An 18,158-nucleotide genomic window follows, 5' to 3' on the forward strand; every position below is an offset into this window, starting at 1 on the left:
TTGTCTGTTAGACTGAAGAGCCCATTATCAAGTCATACTTTAACCTTCTTTTTGTTAAGCTAAACAGATTTGTGCTCCTATCTATCACTATAACACATTTTCTAATCCTTTAATCATTCTTGTAGCTCTTCTCAGAATTCACTCAAGTACCAAATACAGAGGTAAAAATCACCTCCCCACTCCTACTCAATACTGCCGTTTATGCGTCTAAGGATCATATTAATACTTTGGGACAAAGCATCGCACTGGAAGCTCATGTTCAGCTGATCATCCATCATGACTCCCTTATTTTTTCCAGAGTCACTGCTTCCCAGGATAGAGTTCCCCATCACTGTAAGTATACCCTATACTCTTTGTTCCCACATATAAACACATGGCTGTATTAAAACACATATTGTTTGTTGCTTCTTGTCATACTTCCTAGCCCTTAGATTTTAGAGCAAGGGGGTCATTGTGATCTTCTGTTTGGATCTCCTGCATAACACAGGCAGAAAATAGGAGCTGCAGCTGCATCTCCTTGCAAATGGCAGGACAAGCTCTACCAAGTTTCTGCAACTTATCCCTAGATCAATTCAGCTACATCTAACATAGTGAGAGTGTATGAAAATGAATGATAGAATAAAATTGTGTTGAACACAACATGCACATAGTTTTTTTTTTATTAAGGATAGGTGAAGTTTTGGTTTGGTCCCAATGCTTACTGCCAGCTCCAAGCAATGCTAAGGGAGTGTGCAAGACATTATCTTAACTCTGTATTTCTTGGTTTTCAGAGGTTAAGGTTAATTCTGGAATGGCCCAAGGTGTAGCGTTAGACAACCCGAACTCTAGATTAAAAAAGTTTTTGGTAGTGAATTATAGGTCTATTGCAAGTACCAGCATGACACTTGGTTAGATAACATCACTTTTTTTCTCCCCTTTCTGTCCATTGGACCCAGAAAAGACAGAATAGGAGAGCCAGGGATGTCTGTCTTGAAACTGGAAGCCAACTCCAGAGACTAGGGGGAGATCAAAGCCTTGTTACTAGCTTGACCACACATCCGTTGAGTGAAAGAAGTCAGAGCTGTTTTGGTATGGGGGGAAATCTTCTTCCTCTGCTGGAGTCTGCACTTAGATAGATGTCCCCACATTAATTACATTTGGTTCATATCTAAAAGCTTCCCCCATCAGCCAACAACCATAAAGGGTAGAAACACAGCTTTTCTTCATGAAAGCTAAGATTCTGACTCATCACAAGACTGGGAGGCAAAGCCCAAGGTACATGCCCATGGGGCCTCAATTCTGCTGAAGGGCATACCTCAACACCATTGAAAGAGACCAACAAGGCCGGTAGGATCTTATTTTGAAGATCTACACCACCTGTGGCGACAACTATTTCATTCTCAGGTCTCCAGTGGCTTGGGGGAGGACCAGAGAAGAAAAAACACCACTTTCCGCCCTCCCAATTCAAGCCACAGTTCTGGCTGGCTGGGTCAGAGGCAGCACAGGATGGCATACCAGAATCAGTTCCTGCCAGGCTAGCAGTGCTATGCTGTACAGCAACCTGAAAGTAGGCCTGGGGCCAGATGCAAACGAAACCCTGCCAGGCCTGCCTTAGAAGGCAGCTTGGAGCATCCAGACAGCCCAAGTACCGTCCCTAGGCAGAAGAGGCGCCAAGAGGAGCAGGGGACGAGGCAGCACGCTAGGGACCACGAGCTCCAAACTCGCTTCCACCCCCAGGGGCTATTCCGTCTTTCACACAGCAAGGTCCAGCGGGAGTCAACCCAGCTCCCCGGGACGCGGCTTGCTGCGGGAATTTCGGGCCTCAGGTGAGCGCGGGGCTCGGAGGAAGCAGGGCGCGCGGAAGCAAGGCGCGAGCCCTACGCCCCAGCCCCACGCAGGCGGCCCGGCAGGCTCCACCATGGCCCCTCGCACACGCTCCGCCCACCAGCTGGCGCCCTGGAAGAGGAGTTCAGGCGGAGGGGCACGGGAAGAGCGAGCCGAAGGGCCCCCGAGTTCTTTCCTGTCTCCCAGCCCCAAGGGCAGCCCCCACCCACGGCTAAGCCGAGACGCTTTACGCTCGTTAGGCTAGCGTGCGCGCACGCAGCTCGCGTCCACGGGGCCGAACCGGCACAGAGCGCTCTGCGCATGTCCACGGTTTTCGCGCGAAAGTGGTTTGTGGCGCCCCGCCCCCGAGTGCCGCGCTCAGACGGAGGCGGGGCCGATCGGCTAGTTCGGGAGCGGGTAGTGGCGGCGCGCGGCCGGCAGGGGGCGCTCGGGCTCCGGCGCGCGGCGGCGGCTGCGCCATTGGCGGGTCGGAAATGCCGCCAGATGGCGGTTTAGGATTGCAGCTCCGCTGAGCGCGGCCCCCGCGAACGCCACCGCCCCGGCCCCGGCCTGGCTCTGGCCCGCACCCACCTAGACCCTACGCGCCAGCCGTAGCGCAGGCTCCAGGGGCGCTGCCCGGCCCGAGGTGAGCGGGGCGCGCGCGGGGGGGGGGGGACACGACTCTAAGGCGCCGATCCAAGATGGAGGCGCGGGGGGCGGGGGCAGCGGCTTGGGGCCGCTCGCTCGGTCTCCGCGGCGGCTGGGCCGGGAGCTGGCGCTGCCCGTGCGGGGAGGGGAGGAGAAAGCAGAGGAGGCGGGGCGGCGCGGCTCCTGCCGGAGCAGCGGGTCCCCCGGGCGGGGCGATCGCCGCCATCTCATTGTCTGTGGCGGGGCTACCGGGGGCGTCGGGCGGGCAGAGCGGCCTCTCTTGCCGCCGGGCCTGGGCCTCAGCGGCGGCGCGGGGCTAAGGTCCCCCTCCCTTGCGTTGGGCCAGGCCCGCTGTTTCCTCAGCACCCCCTGGAGCTGCGACCCGCTGCGGGTGGTGGGAGCGCGCGCGGGGTGGGCTGCTCTGTCATCGTAGAGGGGGCGGCCGCGGGGTCGGCGGCTTCTGTCATGGGGGGAGGGGGGAGCACGGCGTTGTGGACTGAGGGAGGGAGCAGCGGGGGACGACGGTCCTGTGACCTGGGGTGGGCGGTGGGAGCACGAGTGGGGTTGGTGGGGCTCTGACCTGGGGTAAGGCTGAAGAGTGCGAGGGGGGTGTTTGGCGGTGCTGTGCTTTGGGGCAGGCTGTGGGGTCAACAGCGCTGTGACCTAGGCTGGGCTGTGTGGAGGGGCGGTGCAGCGCTGTCACTTGGCTGGGGCGGGTGGTGGGGGCTGTAATGCTTTCAGCTGGGGCAGGCTGCGAGCAGTGGGAGCACAGGCAGTAGCCCTGTTATCTGTGCTGGGTGATGGGAGTGGGGTTAGCGCCAATGGGTGATGGGAGTGGGATTGGGGTTGGTGGCAGTGCTGGGATCTGGGTGAGAGGTGGGCAGTGGGATAATTGGCTGCACTGTGAGTTGCAGAGGGAGTTGGGCAATATGAGTGGGATTGGGCAGTGCTGTGACCTGTGAAGCAGTGTGGGCAGCAGGGGTGGGATTGAAGGTGCTCTGACATGGATTGGGGGTTGAGTAGCAGTAGTGGGTTGGTGGTTTTGTGACTGGAAGGGTGATGTGGGTGGGTAGCAGGAGCAGGGTGTTTGGCAGTGCTGTGACCAGGGGGTGAAGGGGCAGGTGGTTAGTAGGGGTGGGAGGTGTGCAATAGAAGCAAGATTGGCAGCAAACCTGGGCAGGGATGTGGGCCACGGTAGCAATGGTGTTGTGATATTTGGGAGGTGGACAGCAGCAGCAGTGGCTGGAGGAGGACATAGGAAGCAATAGTCTGGGATTGTTGGGGTTAAGGATCATTGGCAGCCTCACTGTGACTTGGAGGGGGCAAGTGGGGGATATCTCTGGTGGGGTTGTCACTTGGGAGGGACATAGTGAGTAGGAGTATCATCAGAGCATGATCAGAGTATCATCAATTCACCTTTGTGAATTGGGTGGAAGTGTAGTGATTTGTATGTCTGGGAAGTGGCAGCAATGGCATTGTAACTTGGTGGCACTGTGACCTGTGTGAAGAATTGATTGGCAGTGGTGGTGGCAATACTGTGAGCTGGGCAGGGAATGGGGAGGTGGACAACAGGGCATACCCTGTGACCTGGGGGTGAAGTGGGCAGGAATGGCATTGATGCTGTGGCCTTATGGGGTGGTGGGCAGAAGCGCACTGGTGGTACTGTGACCCAGAGTGGTAGGAGGGATATTGGCAGCAGCAATGGTATGGTGACCATGGTGGCAGGGTGAGCAGTGGTGCTGTGACTGGGATTGGGTTATGGTCTGTTGTGGCTTTGTGACTTGGGAAGCAGGGTGCCATCATCAGCACTACTAGCACAGTACCTAGTGAGGTGGGTAGAGGCAGCATCAGCAGCTTTGTGGCCTGGGAACAAAAGAAAACATTGGGACTGGGAGCACTGAGATCTGAAGGTTAGGAAGGGGCAGGAGCAATGTGACTTGGAGTTAGCAGGGGGAAGAGGTGATGCTGTGATCTGGCAGAAAGGATGAAAGCCTCATGAGGGAGGAGAGTAGCAGCAGCAGTTGACCTGTGGATGAGAAGATAGGGGCTGCTGAGGCAGGGTAACTCGCTGTGTTTCCAAGAATTGTTTTTATTTCTCTTTGATGGCCTTGCACCACACGAACGCCTCTCATTCCCTGGTAATCTGCAGGGATTCCCCCTCACCACCCCTGCTTGTTTTAATGGATGGGAGACCTTTGGCTTCTCACAAGGAGAATGTGAAGTAGTTTGAATTATAATTGAAATATACATATTTATGGTTTGAATTTTGTTCTGCCGGTAGGTTCGGTCTGTGACATTAGAGATGGGTGAAGGCCTGAATACACTGGTAATAGGTCTTACTATTTCCACTTTCCAAGACTGCCGTAAGGTAGCTGTTGGAGGTAAAGCCGTGTCTAGAATAGAGTTACCTGGGTTGTTCTTAATTTGAGTTGTGTATCTCAGTTACAATAACATAATGGATCACATCTACACGCAGTAGTCGTGTCTAAAATTTTAGTCTCCTCCTGTGTACATTGTTGCATCATTCATTCATGTTAGGGTCAATGATTTATGCATTCCAGAGTTCCTGGGCCAAGTTGATTTTGCATGGTCTTTTGAGAGGTGTCATTTGTGGATTGTAGATGACTAGATGACTTTAATAAATGATCTCAGGAATTCCCGGGGTTGGAAGGCTGTACCCTTATTTGCTACCTGGTTGTGAGCACCTTTCCTTGCCTGAGAGCCTGGATGCCTCGCTTGAGTGCCTGTTGCTGCACTTCACTGCAGTCTTATTTTTTCTCCAGCCAATGAGAGTTCCCAGTGAGGGTGTCCTGGGTAGATTGCTGATCCAGGAATGGCAATCCAAACAAATGTGAATTATTGGTGAACAAGCTGCAGGAGATACTTTTCAGTTATTGTGATTTCTTTATTGGTTAATGAAATGCTGTAGATTGAGTGGTGGTCTGGGCCTACCCCTCAAACATAGTGTTGGGACTACTGGTTCTGGTGACCTTAGATGACCACTAGTGAATGCAGACTTTCAGATGAACAAGGGTGCATTTTTGAAGTTGTTTGAGGAGTCCATCAGGCTCAAATGACAAGGTCTCAATATCGGGTCAGATGGGTGTATGTTACCCTTTAGGTTTCAGAGTAGCAGCCGTGTTAGTCTGTATTCGCAAAAAGAAAAGGAGTACTTGTGGCACCTTAGAGACTAACAAATTTATTAGAGCATAAGCTTTCGTGAGCTACAGCTCACTTTTTTGAAAATGCATCCGATGAAGTGAGCTGTAGCTCACGAAAGCTTATGCTCTAATAAATTTGTTAGTCTCTAAGGTGCCACAAGTACTCCTTTTCTTGTTACCCTTTAGTAAGTGTCAGATGTTGCCAGTTTCCTGTCTGTTGGGAATAAGTTTAGGGCTGGTAGGTTCATTGTGGGTGACCTAGTCTGTGGCGGTTTGTTTGGCTATAAAAGTGCTGGGCTGTAGATACGTTGTGAAGGCGGCTACTGTCCCTGAAATCATTGAGGTGTTCTTGCAGCTGGGATTCCAAACTGTACAGGAGTTATACATGCCCATAATCTGCTCTTCACAGAGTGCAAATGAGTACATTAATAAAAAGGACTGTTACTCAATTGTGATTCAGGTGTTTTAGACCATTGGGAGTGGTTTATGGGTATAAATACTGCAAGTACTAGCAAAATGCAGGACACCAGGATGTTTAGGAACTCTGCAGTATTTGTTTGTGAGCAGGCAGGAACGCTTTTCTGTAGAACAACATATACGTCAATGTTCCACTACTATTCTTGAGGACTTTGCTACCCATGGTTTCCCTGGGTCATCACAAGACTTGCCCTGACTCAAGGCACTCAGATAGAAGAAGTTGTAACTACAATCTTGGCAGATGGATTGAAAGTGCTTCTGGATGGCTCAAGACATGATGGAGAAGCTTACTTAATTGTAATGACTCATCACTACAAAATGTTCTTGCAGTGATAGGAACGTGTTTCTTTCTGCATATATGATTTTTCCATCAGAGTAGTTGGGAAACACAAATGCCTTGCAAGCAGCTTTCAGCCAGCCAGAAAGCAGATGACTTGCTCCTGGGTTTAGCACCAGGTGAGTTTTGGAAATTCATATGGAGACTATCAATGCGCTTTATGATTGGGAATGCATTTGCAATTACCATGGATTTTGTTGGGAGCTGTCTGTCTCATGTTTCTAGCAGTAATGGTGATTCATTCTGTGTGATATTACCTGTGCATTGTCAATAAACGTATTTGTGCAGAAGCCCCTCAAAGAATAATCTGGGGGTGCACCAATTGTGCATCTTGCAGTGGTGGAATCTTTTAGTAGCAATGACGGTTGGAGCATTCTTGTTTTTCCTTTCCCTTACAGTTCTGAACATTTGGAACTGAGTGCCTCTGTTCCTTCCAACTGTGGTGGTAGACAGACTAGAAACCTCATCATGTCCTTCGGAATGGATTGTTCCCAGGACTGCTGCCATGTTTCTAGTATACTCAATTTTTAAATTTTGTTGGTTGTGTTTTACCAAGGATTTTTGGTAGATTTTGGTTGCAATGCCTAATTGTTTTTTAGGAGCCTAAATCTCATTTTCAAAAGAGATTTATGCAGTTAGGAGCCTAAATCCAAAGTGCCTAAAATCACTTTGGAAAAAGAGATTTAGGCTCTGAAATCACACATGTTATAATTGAAAACTAAGGAACAAGAGTTCAAGGTGTTCTTCTTGCCCTGCCACTTTTCTTGGTTCATATCCACAGGTGCATGGTTTGGCCTGCTTACGAAAGGTCATTCGCCGTGTTGCTTTATGTGCAGAGCCTTCACCCCTGGACCAGAAAGGAACATCAGAATCGCCTCCAGGCTGTTCCATTGCAGGAAGCATTAGTAGCTAAACCTTCTGGCTCTGGTATGCAGGAATCCATAAGTGCTGGGAGACCAGTCTTGGTTCTGACCATTGAAGGAGCTAAGAAGTCTGACAGTGTCTTGCTGCAGATATCTGTTTCCTTGACTGAAGCTACATCAACAGTTCCAGTCACTATGAATCCACAAAGATCAGCTTTGACTGAGCACAAATGCTTGGTCTCTGCTGAAAAAAACAGTCCACAAGAGCATATTTCTGCTCATTGAAGTTCAAAAGCATTCTCATAAGGCTCTGACCTCTAAAGACCTTTGAAACCTCTTTATAAACCTGTAATTCACCTGATGCTTCCTTGGATATATCAGATTTTACTAATTCCATGGTTACTATGTTGGCTCAGATTCATCACATAGAGTTCCTTGAACTCCTTCGTTCTGATATGCCTTTGGATTGGGGTCCCCCATTACAGTGCTGGATAAGTTTCTATCAGTGTCCAAGATAGAGGAAAGAAGTGTAAAGCATTGGAGCCAGTTCTTCCTTCTCTTTCTCCAGGAAGGAAAAAAATCTTGCAAGATTAAACCTGTTTCCTTAGCTATGCAAACCTCCCCCTAAGACCTCAACTGGTTCTCCAGGGAAATATATCTGAGCTTTTCAACTTTGCAGTTACTCGAGCTGCTGTTCTTACCTTTAGAGAATTTTTTGACTTGGGCTTTGGATTCACATTCAGATCTGCAATAAACCATAACCTGTCTAATACCTTTCCTTGCTTTCTTCCCAGAAAATAGATTAGGGAACCTACAACGCATTATCAAAGCTCTTGTTTCCATCTCTTCAGACTGCAAGATCACCATCTCTCTCCCAGGGATTATGCTGGGGAGTTACCTGTTGGTTGCTGGCAGGTCTGGGAGATACCACATGGGCAATGTGGTCATATTGGCCTTCCCTAGGTATTATCCTAATTTTAAGAGGTCTGAAGAAAAGTAGATGCAAAGCCTTCTGCCAGGGTTTAGTACAAATGTCCTGCACCAGATCTGTTCTTCCCAGATCTATCGCGGTCATTGATATTTAGGGAGCCATCTCCTTTTACTAGTCCTACACATACCATCTGAAGAGGAAGTAGAACATCTTATTGAATGTCTGAATGCAGATACAGCTACTGATGTTTAAACTTCACTGGATGACTGTTTGGGTGCAACATCATCTTCCTCTCCTTCCAAAGATACGCTCCAATTTCATGAGCTCATAGGTAGGATGACTATCTTCAAAATCCCTTCAGTAGCATCAAAGAAAACTATACATCCAGTTTTTGATGTTTTGGTTTCATCCTCTAGGAGTCTGTCCTCTTAGACAGTTTATTACAGCCAGTGAAAAATACTCACTTAAACCCTGCATCTTGGCAACATCTAAAAAAGGAGACAGTATCAACTCTCTCCTAAGGGCTTTCCATACCCATCCTTCTCAAAATTCATTAGTGGTGGGATCTGCAGCTCAAAGAGGTAATGGGACTCAAGTCCACTCTGCAATCTCTGACAGAGAAAGTAAGAAGCTAGATGCTCTGGATATTAAAATAGTTATCAGGCTGTGATGTCCTATTACTAATATTTATAGGAGAAAATAGCACTGTTTCCACAGTTGCTTCCAGAAGACAAGAGCAAACTGGTCAAAGCATTGATTACTGAAGGTTTTTTGGTTGCTAACCACACCATGAGATATTCCTTCAGTACTTCTGATCTAGCATCTAAAGCTGTAGAACCCTCAGTTACTTTGATTTGCTACTTGTGGCTATGTTCATCTGGACTTCTTTTGGAAGTAAGAACCTGGATAGAGACTTACTATTTGATGGTGAAGGGCTGCTTAACTGTAAAAAAAGAAACTCCTAGAGAAATTAAAAGATACAAGTCTACAACAAGGTCTAGGGGTACCTGTGTGTTCCTTTCAGGGAAATACCAGCTCAATTTCAATAGACACACACATCCTACAAACTTTTAAGTTAAAAGGTAGATCTGCTGCCTCATCTACCTTTGCATTGGCCTCTTGGTTTGACAGGATTCATGAAAATACCAAATGGGATTTAAACCTACAAACAGCCTCTCTTTCATTTGGAACAGTCTCCCATTTATTAGAGCCTTGGAGTACTGACACCACAGATCGTGAATCTTGGAGATTATTTAACAGGATTACTCCATTCAGTCTGACACTAGCATTCTGCCCAACTCCTGCTTCCTCATCCCTTTTCAGGGATCCTTCTCATGAGAACTTGCTAAGATCAGAAGTTGGCTCACTACTAGAGTTAGTTCCTGAAGAGTTTTGGGGAAGGAATTTTATTGCTGGTACTTTTTGATCCCCAAGGAGGCTCCAACTCATTGTAGACCTTTGGAAGCTCAGTTCTGTCATAAGAAGATTCAGATTTCTCATGCTTACTATAGTTTCACATCCTTATCCACCCAAGATAGGGTTTAGGTTCTCGATTTGCAAGATGCTTATTTACACATCTCAGTCAGATATTTGCATTGAAAATACTTGAAGCTTGTTGTGGGGGAGATGATCAACACAAGGTCCTATCATTTGGCATGTTTATGGACCTCAAGTGTTCATAAAACCTTTTCCAGCAGTACAGGCCCAATTGAGACGTCAGGATGCCCATATCCTGACTTGAATGTTTGGCACCTCATGGTATCCTAATAGAAGGATCTGGAGCAAAAACTATATTATAAATACATACCTCATTCAAAATAAATTGGACAAAATCACACAATTCAGAATTGCCAATAAAAGTCATGATCTGGGTTGGAGCTCTCAGAAAGGCAGTGCTTTTCTTCTGAAAGAAATGTACTTAGAAGTGGAACAGGAGAACTCGTGTTATATGGTGATTGGTGTTCTTCCTTACACAATTTGCCTTATGGTGTCTGTGATGTACGTAACTCTATGCGTATCTAAAGATGAGCTCTCTTCATTGGCTAGCAAGACACTATATATCACATACAGATGGCATGTTTATGAAATTGATATTGCATTATTGAGAGATGCATCCTTCATATGTTGGGCTCTTGAGCCCTTTCTACCTCAGCTGCAGGGCAGAGTGGTTTAAGTATTGACTATAATGTTTTATGTCAACAGACAGGTGGAGCACATTCCTGTCAACTGTGCAGAGTTGTATAGCTCTGTGGGAGTTGTGCATAGTCTACCAAACTAATCTTATAGCTCTCCACCTTGCAGGCATGGACAATATATTGGCAGACCAGCTGGGCAGACATTTACACAGTCAGCATGAGTGATCATTCAAGAATTGGTAGTGAACAATATTTCTCTCTGTGGGAATGTTTGGCAAGATATATTTCGAGATGCCAGAGGTTTTGCTTCACAGAAGGAGCAGACAATCAGTTCATCTTGGATACATAATTGCTAGACTTTGTGGGAAGATCTCTTCTATGCATTCTTCCAATTTCTCTAATTCAGAGAGTTCTCAGGAAAATCAGATAAAACAAAACCAGGGCTGGTGTTATTGTCCCAGGTTGGGCGAGACAACAGTGATTCTCAGATCTACTGTGACTATCACAAAGGGTTTATCTGTGTCTGCAGCAATTCCCGACCTATTGACTTAACAGAGTTCAAATTTGGTATCAGTACACAGACTCTCTCCACTTGACAGCATGGACCATTGGACTTTGACAGATGTAAAAATGTTATTAAAGTTAATTTTTAAAATCAAATTTACACAAGTTAAGAAGCAAGGTACTGTATATCTGGGGTCAGGCTTGGGTTATGAGGGATTATAAATGTCGGTTACAAGGTTTATAAGATATATACATAACCAGCATAGACCCAGATTGGGAAGTGGAAGTTTTTAAAATGTCAGTGGATAAGTGATCTCGGGTACGCCACCCATAGAATGTATTTAGAGTCCAGGTCTCTATTGGTATAGTGAATAAGTACATGGGTGGGGTGCATCCCTTGGTTCGTCAGGGAAGGAAGGAAGTGGGTTATTTTCCTGACTGGTGTTCTTGATTACTCGACCTGGTACTGTCGGTGTCCTGTGATGTGCTCCGTGTATTATTACTTACAAACTCTTCCCAGAGACCAGTGTAGCGTGTAAAGAGCACTTGTAAAGTGGCTGTGGTGTATAGTGTGGGGATGAGGATGTGAGTGCAGGCATAGAATCAAAGTGGTCAGGCTAGTTGTCCACTCTTTTGCATCATTAGAACTGAAAAGATCTGCCTGTCCTGCACTTCCATTTCCTGATCATGTATGTATTCTGCATTTGTTGTCCTCAGTCCTGGCTTTGGTCTCTTCCATTAACTTTTCAAGCATCTTTGTCTTTTTTAGCTCCAGCTGATAACACTGGTCATATTGACCAGCAGTTTCCCTTTGGAACTCTTGTAGCATGTCTGCCCTGATTCTTCATTGCTTGATGAGGTGGTTGCTCAATGTTTCTGAGGCATTCATGGGTCTCTCTCTCTCTTTTTTTAAAGAGTAACCCTGGAGATGTCCTGGGAGGGAGTAGAGGGAACTTCTTCTTTTTTTTTTTTTAAGGGTGAATCGGGGAAAGGAGTAAATAAGCATAATTTCCATAATTTATCACATTTTTCTTACATTTTCCAGCAACATGGGTGCTTTTATCTATGGTTTCACATGCCAAACTTAACTTGGGGCATTTTTCTCACCTTCTCCAGTGTTGGGGTGGTAGATACCCTTTTGTTACTAGTTTACTTTTCAAAATTTAGATGAAGTAATTTTTTAAAAATTTAATACTAATGATCAGGTGGTGGAGTCAAAGGAGAAGCTCCAAAGCCGAGGGGAACAGTGGCAGTAAATATTCCACATTATTTTAGGTAGTGGCTTCTGTGAACTATAACAATATTCTGGAGTTGCCAAAGTGGAAAAGGGAACAAATATTGCAGGCAGCTGGACAAAATTCAGCGCCATTTGCAGTTGAATTTTTCATCTCTTAGATAACACCAGACTACTGGAGGAAAGGTATAGGCAAGAGTTCTGTTTGAGATGAGATGGGGGGGAGGAGGCGACAGAGGCTGGCTTAGCTTTCCACACAATTTACTTGATCCCTTGGAGAATTTGCTTAGTGAAAAGTTTTTTCACAGGCATAGGCAAAAATAAGATCTAAAATTAACAAGCTTTTAAGGTAAAGTCTGTTACTGGTACTTGCAAAATGCAGTACCACCTATTCCCCAACACCACCACTCTCTGTAAGTGCAGGTGTATGTTCGACACCTTTGTTTTGTGTTTTTGGTTTTTTAGGTGTGTGGCTTATGCTTTGCTTTATGGAGGAAAACTGTTTCCCTGTATTGCTTTTTTCCAGCATATGCCATAGTATCATTTACTGGCACAGTGGCACATGTGAGCTGTATATGAATTAGCATTTCCTTATATGGCTAATGAATTATGACTTGCTGTTTGCATGTATGTCAGTTGAAATCTGCCTATTACTGTTGTAACAATAAAAATACACTTGGTTAAGCAACAGACCTTTTGTGTGTGCACTTTTCTGTTCCCCCCCACTTCCTTGTCATTTATCAGGAATATGTCTATGTGCAAGGATTGGGTGTGGGGAAAGCAGGGAGGGATGAGGGTGAAGGGACACGTAACATTTTTGCTGTAAAATGTAACATCTGCAATAGTAAAGCTTTTAACAGTGGTCACCATTACTCCCAGACCGCATCTTTACAAATAAAAAATTATAAAGGTTATTTATGAGCCTGAGAAGATGCGGTTCTCCTCATTGTTGAAGTCTGGATCTACCTCCAGTGATGTGTGTTTTTGAAAGTTACTAGAAGCTCTGGGATTCTGGCAGCGTTTTCCCAGGCCATAAAGTTTTAGCTGTGGTGGGCCCTATTTCAGTGGTATCAGCCACAGTGTTCTGTGACTTGAAGCTTGGGGTCATTATTGTCCCATTTTAGGAGAATGACAGGCCTTACTGTCCATAGTATATTCTGGGATTGTGTTAGGGCATATGCTAATTATATGGTCCATTTCATCATAAGATTGAAAGTGAGTAAGGCCCCTTCCATATTTGGTGTTATCCTTAGCTTTTTGGCAGGTGTCTTTCAGGCACCTTATCCCCTTCCTGAATTGGTTTCCCGTCTAGTGTATCTCCATCTGGACGAGCTTCTTTGCGATGCCATTGTAATAGGCCTTTATTCCTATTACTGGAACCAAAGTCATGCACGGATGGCACCTCACTCCAAAAGCTTACTGGCTCTTTTTATGACTGCCTCTGGCCAGAAGGCAACCTGTAATGCCTTTTGCTAGCCATGTATTTGAATCCAGGACCTTGTGGAAAGAAAAGTTAACTGATGTAAACAGCTCACAAGGAAAGGCCATGACAACGTGCTGGACAATATGTACCGATTTGTATCTTCTAAACCAGGGGTGGGCAAATCTGAGTGTGGAAATTGGCTGGCCGGCCATGAATGCCAAGTGGGGGAGGAGGACTCTATGGGGTGTAGGATGGGGGCCCCTATAAAGGATGTTATCAAGGGGAGGGGAGTGGGGACTGATGGGGGGTGTGTGTGGGGGGGGCTCTGTGGGATAGTACTGGGGACTCCTAGTTTGCCCACTCCTGTTTTAGGCCCTGTGACCTCTTAACCAAGGAGAACTGGGAGGGGAGCAGATGCTCAGGCATCCTCATTGGTCATTTTGAAAGACTGATTTAGATTTGTTTTGATCCTGCACTGACCTGGAGGTACACTGACACATTGAGCCTAACACAGGGCTAAAGCCTAGGCCTTGGCCTGGATTAGCTGACACAATTTGTAATTTATCAAGATCACAATTTAGAGATTTGGGAATATGGACAGAGGGTGAATTATAGTTGAGGGAATCACTGAGCTATAACAACCATAAATTCTAATCTAGATGAGGCCCAGGTGTCAAAGAGAAATGAACCTGAAGGTTGCCAGATCCTTTTCCCATGTCATGCTGCAAGCTCCATGCAATGGGGTAGCTGTGTCAATCCAAAACTCTAACTTTCCACTCCTTTCAACTGTATCTTTCAACAGCTTGCTTGTGGTGCATACCCCCATCCTTTCTCCAAATCAGCAGAAATACTGTGGGCTCCCCATTAAGTCAAACCTTTAACAAAGGATGCAGAAGGAGGGTGACACCACTGTCCCAGCTTAGTTTAACTAGAATACCGCTGTTTTCCTAACAGGTCTTTGTGTCTAACCTTATCAACAGAATGCAGCAGCCCCTCCCTTCTAACAGGAAATTAAGGTAAAGGGGCTGAGATGTTAAAACAAAAAGAACCAAAAAAGATATTAAAATGAAGGGTTAAAAATGGACATCTGAATATCTTGTGAAATTTTAAATCACTTCTTCTGTGTATGCATTATACATTTTAATTACAAGAGTCCTTTTTGCCACAGGATTCCTAAGGCCTAATATTTAATTCCTTTCCTACTATCTGCACTTTTTTTAACCGTTTTAAGTGTATGTTCTTTGAATGTTACCTCTAAAATATGTTTGCATTGATATACTTGTAAACTACAGGATGGCTTACTTGATATTCAGAGTTCATAGTGTCACTGAAATTTAATCTTGAAAGTGTCATATCTTGCTACATTCTATTACTCATATATATATGTGTGTGTGTGTGTGTGTGTGTATATATATGTATATTGTTTTGCCAGGAGAGTAAACCAACATTAATTTTTATCCATTACCTCAAGTAGATGAGATGAGTAGATTTTGTGCATAAGTAGCTAAAATTTCATGAGAATTAGTGATGACCAATGGCTTTGCTGCTCAAGTTTATGGTTTTATTGTAAGTATGAGTGAGGGTGGGTGGTGAGTGTGTTGTTCTGAGACATATTGATTTGTGCAGGTGGCAAATGAGGTGTGTGCACTGCAGGGGTTTTTGTGTGTGCTGGTTATAGTGTTGTGCAGGTGGTTCTGTTGATTTGTGTTGGGGGAGGATTTTGCTGGGCGATTTTGGGTTGTGGGGAGTTTGATTCACCAACCGCATAATTCAATACACTCTTTGAAGAACTGTGGCATTTGGGCCAAGTAATCCACCATCTGTGCAATCTCTCATATTACTGACTCATTACCTCCATTATAATTGTTGCATGTAAATTAGCTGTAGCTTAAAGATAGTGATTGTTATATTTGATATTACAGTGGTCTAAGACTGTTGGCATAGGTAGATGCATGCCTTACTGTTTTGTTATATATAGATATTGTGTACACTAACTTTAATGCTTTGTGACTCTCTTACAGTGCTGTAAGATAAGACTTTCCTGTAGTAAATGACATCATTTGTAAATATGTGAGAATTGGTTTAAATTAAACTCAAATCCTGAACTTATTTAAACAAAATTCCTTTTATACTGTGTATTTGCTTCCTGGAGAAGTTTTCGTTTTCTTTTATTACTGGAAAAATCTACCCCCTGGATGCTAATGTCACTGTCATATTGGTTTGCAGTCTCCTGTAAAGGGAATTTGCGAAGATGGTGATAGGTTTCATAGCAGTACTTATTTCTGCAGTGTCATAGTTGTATGTTGAGCTTGATATCCATAAGACAGGGTCCTACAATGCCTGAGGTTATCACTCAGTAAGACAGGAGAGAGACAAGAGGAAAACACATGGGCAAAACAGTGCAAGGGAAGGTGCCAAAACTCTGCAATAGACTGCTGCATGGGAGGTGTGGATGTGAATGTGCAGATAGATTCTGTTTAGCATTTGGCAAAAGTACAGAGTTTGCAAGTGTAATCACTTTGTCTGACAATACAGACAAAAGAAAATGGTAAATTCAGTGAAGGAACTCTGATCCAGTGATAAACCATTGTGCATTGATTCCATACAATAGTAGTCACGGTAGACAAACTAAACTATTACATTGAACACCAGTGGCACATTGTGTACAAGTTACACAGATGCTGAAATCGTAATTACCACATGATCATTGTGCAGACTGAAAAACAGACCTCCACTGATGTAGCAAGTGATGGATTCCTTATTTCTGTGGTGGGAAGCTGCTGCTTCACTCCAGTATGCAGAAAACAGAAAAGTTAGGCACACCTGTGTCACTGTCACAGTGGGGACAGAACACCTATTTTACATCTGGAATCAGGCCAGCAATTGGGTCTTGTGAAAGTACAAGCTATCCTGTGAATGGTCAGGGCAAAACAAAAAGAGACATTACAAGTGATCATGAGCGTGTTAACTTTGTTGGGAAAGTTCATAGATAATCTAATTGATAAAATAGTGCATATGAGAAAGTTGCTGAGTCGCCTGAAACAGTGAAAATGAAAAAAATATTACAGTACTCGTCTCTGAATTTGCATGGCAATATTTTAATGTTTTTTGACATATGAAAAGTTCCTTGCATGCCTCTAAAAATGGACTAGGTGTAGTACTGCTACAAAGGAAAGACTGACTCGGGACCTGTAGTGTAGGCATTCAGAACCTTCACAAATACAGAACGCAGATGCATGCAATTCAGAAAGGATACTCTAATCACCTTTGTTTGCAAAGCTTTCCACAGCTATGTCTGTTGATTGTGAGTGAAACTGATTGCAAGCTGTTGCTACTTGTTTCTTTCAAAGCACCTGTTGCAAGCATCACATAAGTTTCAAAGCGTCTTACTGAACTTCAAAAATATGATTGATATCAATCAAGGGAATCTATTTAATTGTCCAATATTTGGGAGGAATAATCCCATCAAGATCAAGAGCCAGAAACTGAATTTGATGTCGTCCACGTCAACTGGGTAGAGTACTCAGGTGCTGTCTAACCTCACGTGGGAAAAGTAACAAGGTGATAGAGCACAGGATGAGACACTGCAGTCTGTGATATATGCTGTACTTCTCAGATGGAAAAAAAACATCTACTATGTTCCTTACAGGCATAATTTCTCTGTGGTAGATGGTGTTCTTCTTTAAAGGAAGGTAAGTGGTATAAAGTAGAGGTGATGTGGTTTTGTGGAATGTTGGTACATCTTCTTTGTGGAGAGGGGACTGTATAGTTTTGATGTCTTCCACCTCCATGGAAGAGGTACCAATCTCCATTGGGACAGGCTGGCTAGAGTAGTCAGGAGGGGGTTAAACTAGTAGCAAAGGGAGAGGATAAAAAGAGGGATGATATGAGCACTTGAGATAACAAAATTAATCAAAACACATGAAGAGAAGGAATTCTTGAATTGCCTTACACCAATGGCAGAAGCCTGGGTAACAGACCAGAGAAATTAGTATTGCTCATTTATCAGCATACATTTGATCTAGTTGGTATTACTGAAACCTGATGGGATGATTCACACAATTGGAATGTTAAAATCAATGGTTCTAACCTATTTTGGAAGATCGAGTAGGCAAAAAGGGAGATGGAGTGGTACTCTGTCAAAAATGGCATTACCTGTTTCTGAGTCACTGATAACTTGGAAGAAAATAATCTTTGAATAGTTATGGATCAGTCTCCTAACAGATACAACACTAGATGGGATACCAGCTGGTGTCTGCTACAGAACATCCGATTGCACTCAGAACCAGGATGACTGTCTCCTTATGCACCTCTTTCTAATGTATCGGGGGGAGGGGGGGAAAACTCTACATGTCATTGGAGGATTTCAATTTGAGTGACGTATGCCTGAGCTCTTATGCGGACAGTATTAAAGCATCCTTGGAATTTCTAATCATTATAGATGACAATTTCCTAATTCAAAAAGAGTTGCAGTCGACACCAGGGAATTCTTTATTAGCTAAGGCTTGTCCTAACAGGTAAAGAGGAATTGATCACAAAACTCAAAATTAATGGTAGCTTACATGCAAGTGATCATGAATTGATCAGATGTATAATATGAAGAATAAATCCAGACCAGTCTTTATATATTCTTGATGCTTTA

At 44.8% G+C, this 18,158-nt stretch overlaps 1 protein-coding gene across 3 annotated transcripts in view; it reads left to right on the forward strand.

The window, feature by feature from the left end:
* Positions 1-2,185: 2,185 nt before the first annotated feature.
* The window catches only part of STAG1 (stromal antigen 1), a 379,263-nt gene continuing 363,290 nt past the window's right edge, over positions 2,186-18,158 (forward strand). Inside the window, exons 1-2 of one of the 3 annotated variants that reach the window (XM_043492802.1) lie at positions 2,262-2,449; positions 14,471-14,532. The gene's annotated coding sequence lies outside the window, so the exon portion shown is untranslated. Of the gene's footprint in view, positions 2,450-14,470; positions 14,533-18,158 lie in introns of all 3 variants that reach the window. The other 2 variants (XM_038415259.2, XM_038415257.2) reach the window with 2 other exon arrangements.

This window comes from Dermochelys coriacea, chromosome 9 (assembly GCF_009764565.3).
Source record: "Dermochelys coriacea isolate rDerCor1 chromosome 9, rDerCor1.pri.v4, whole genome shotgun sequence".
NCBI classification, from domain to species: domain Eukaryota; kingdom Metazoa; phylum Chordata; order Testudines; family Dermochelyidae; genus Dermochelys; species Dermochelys coriacea.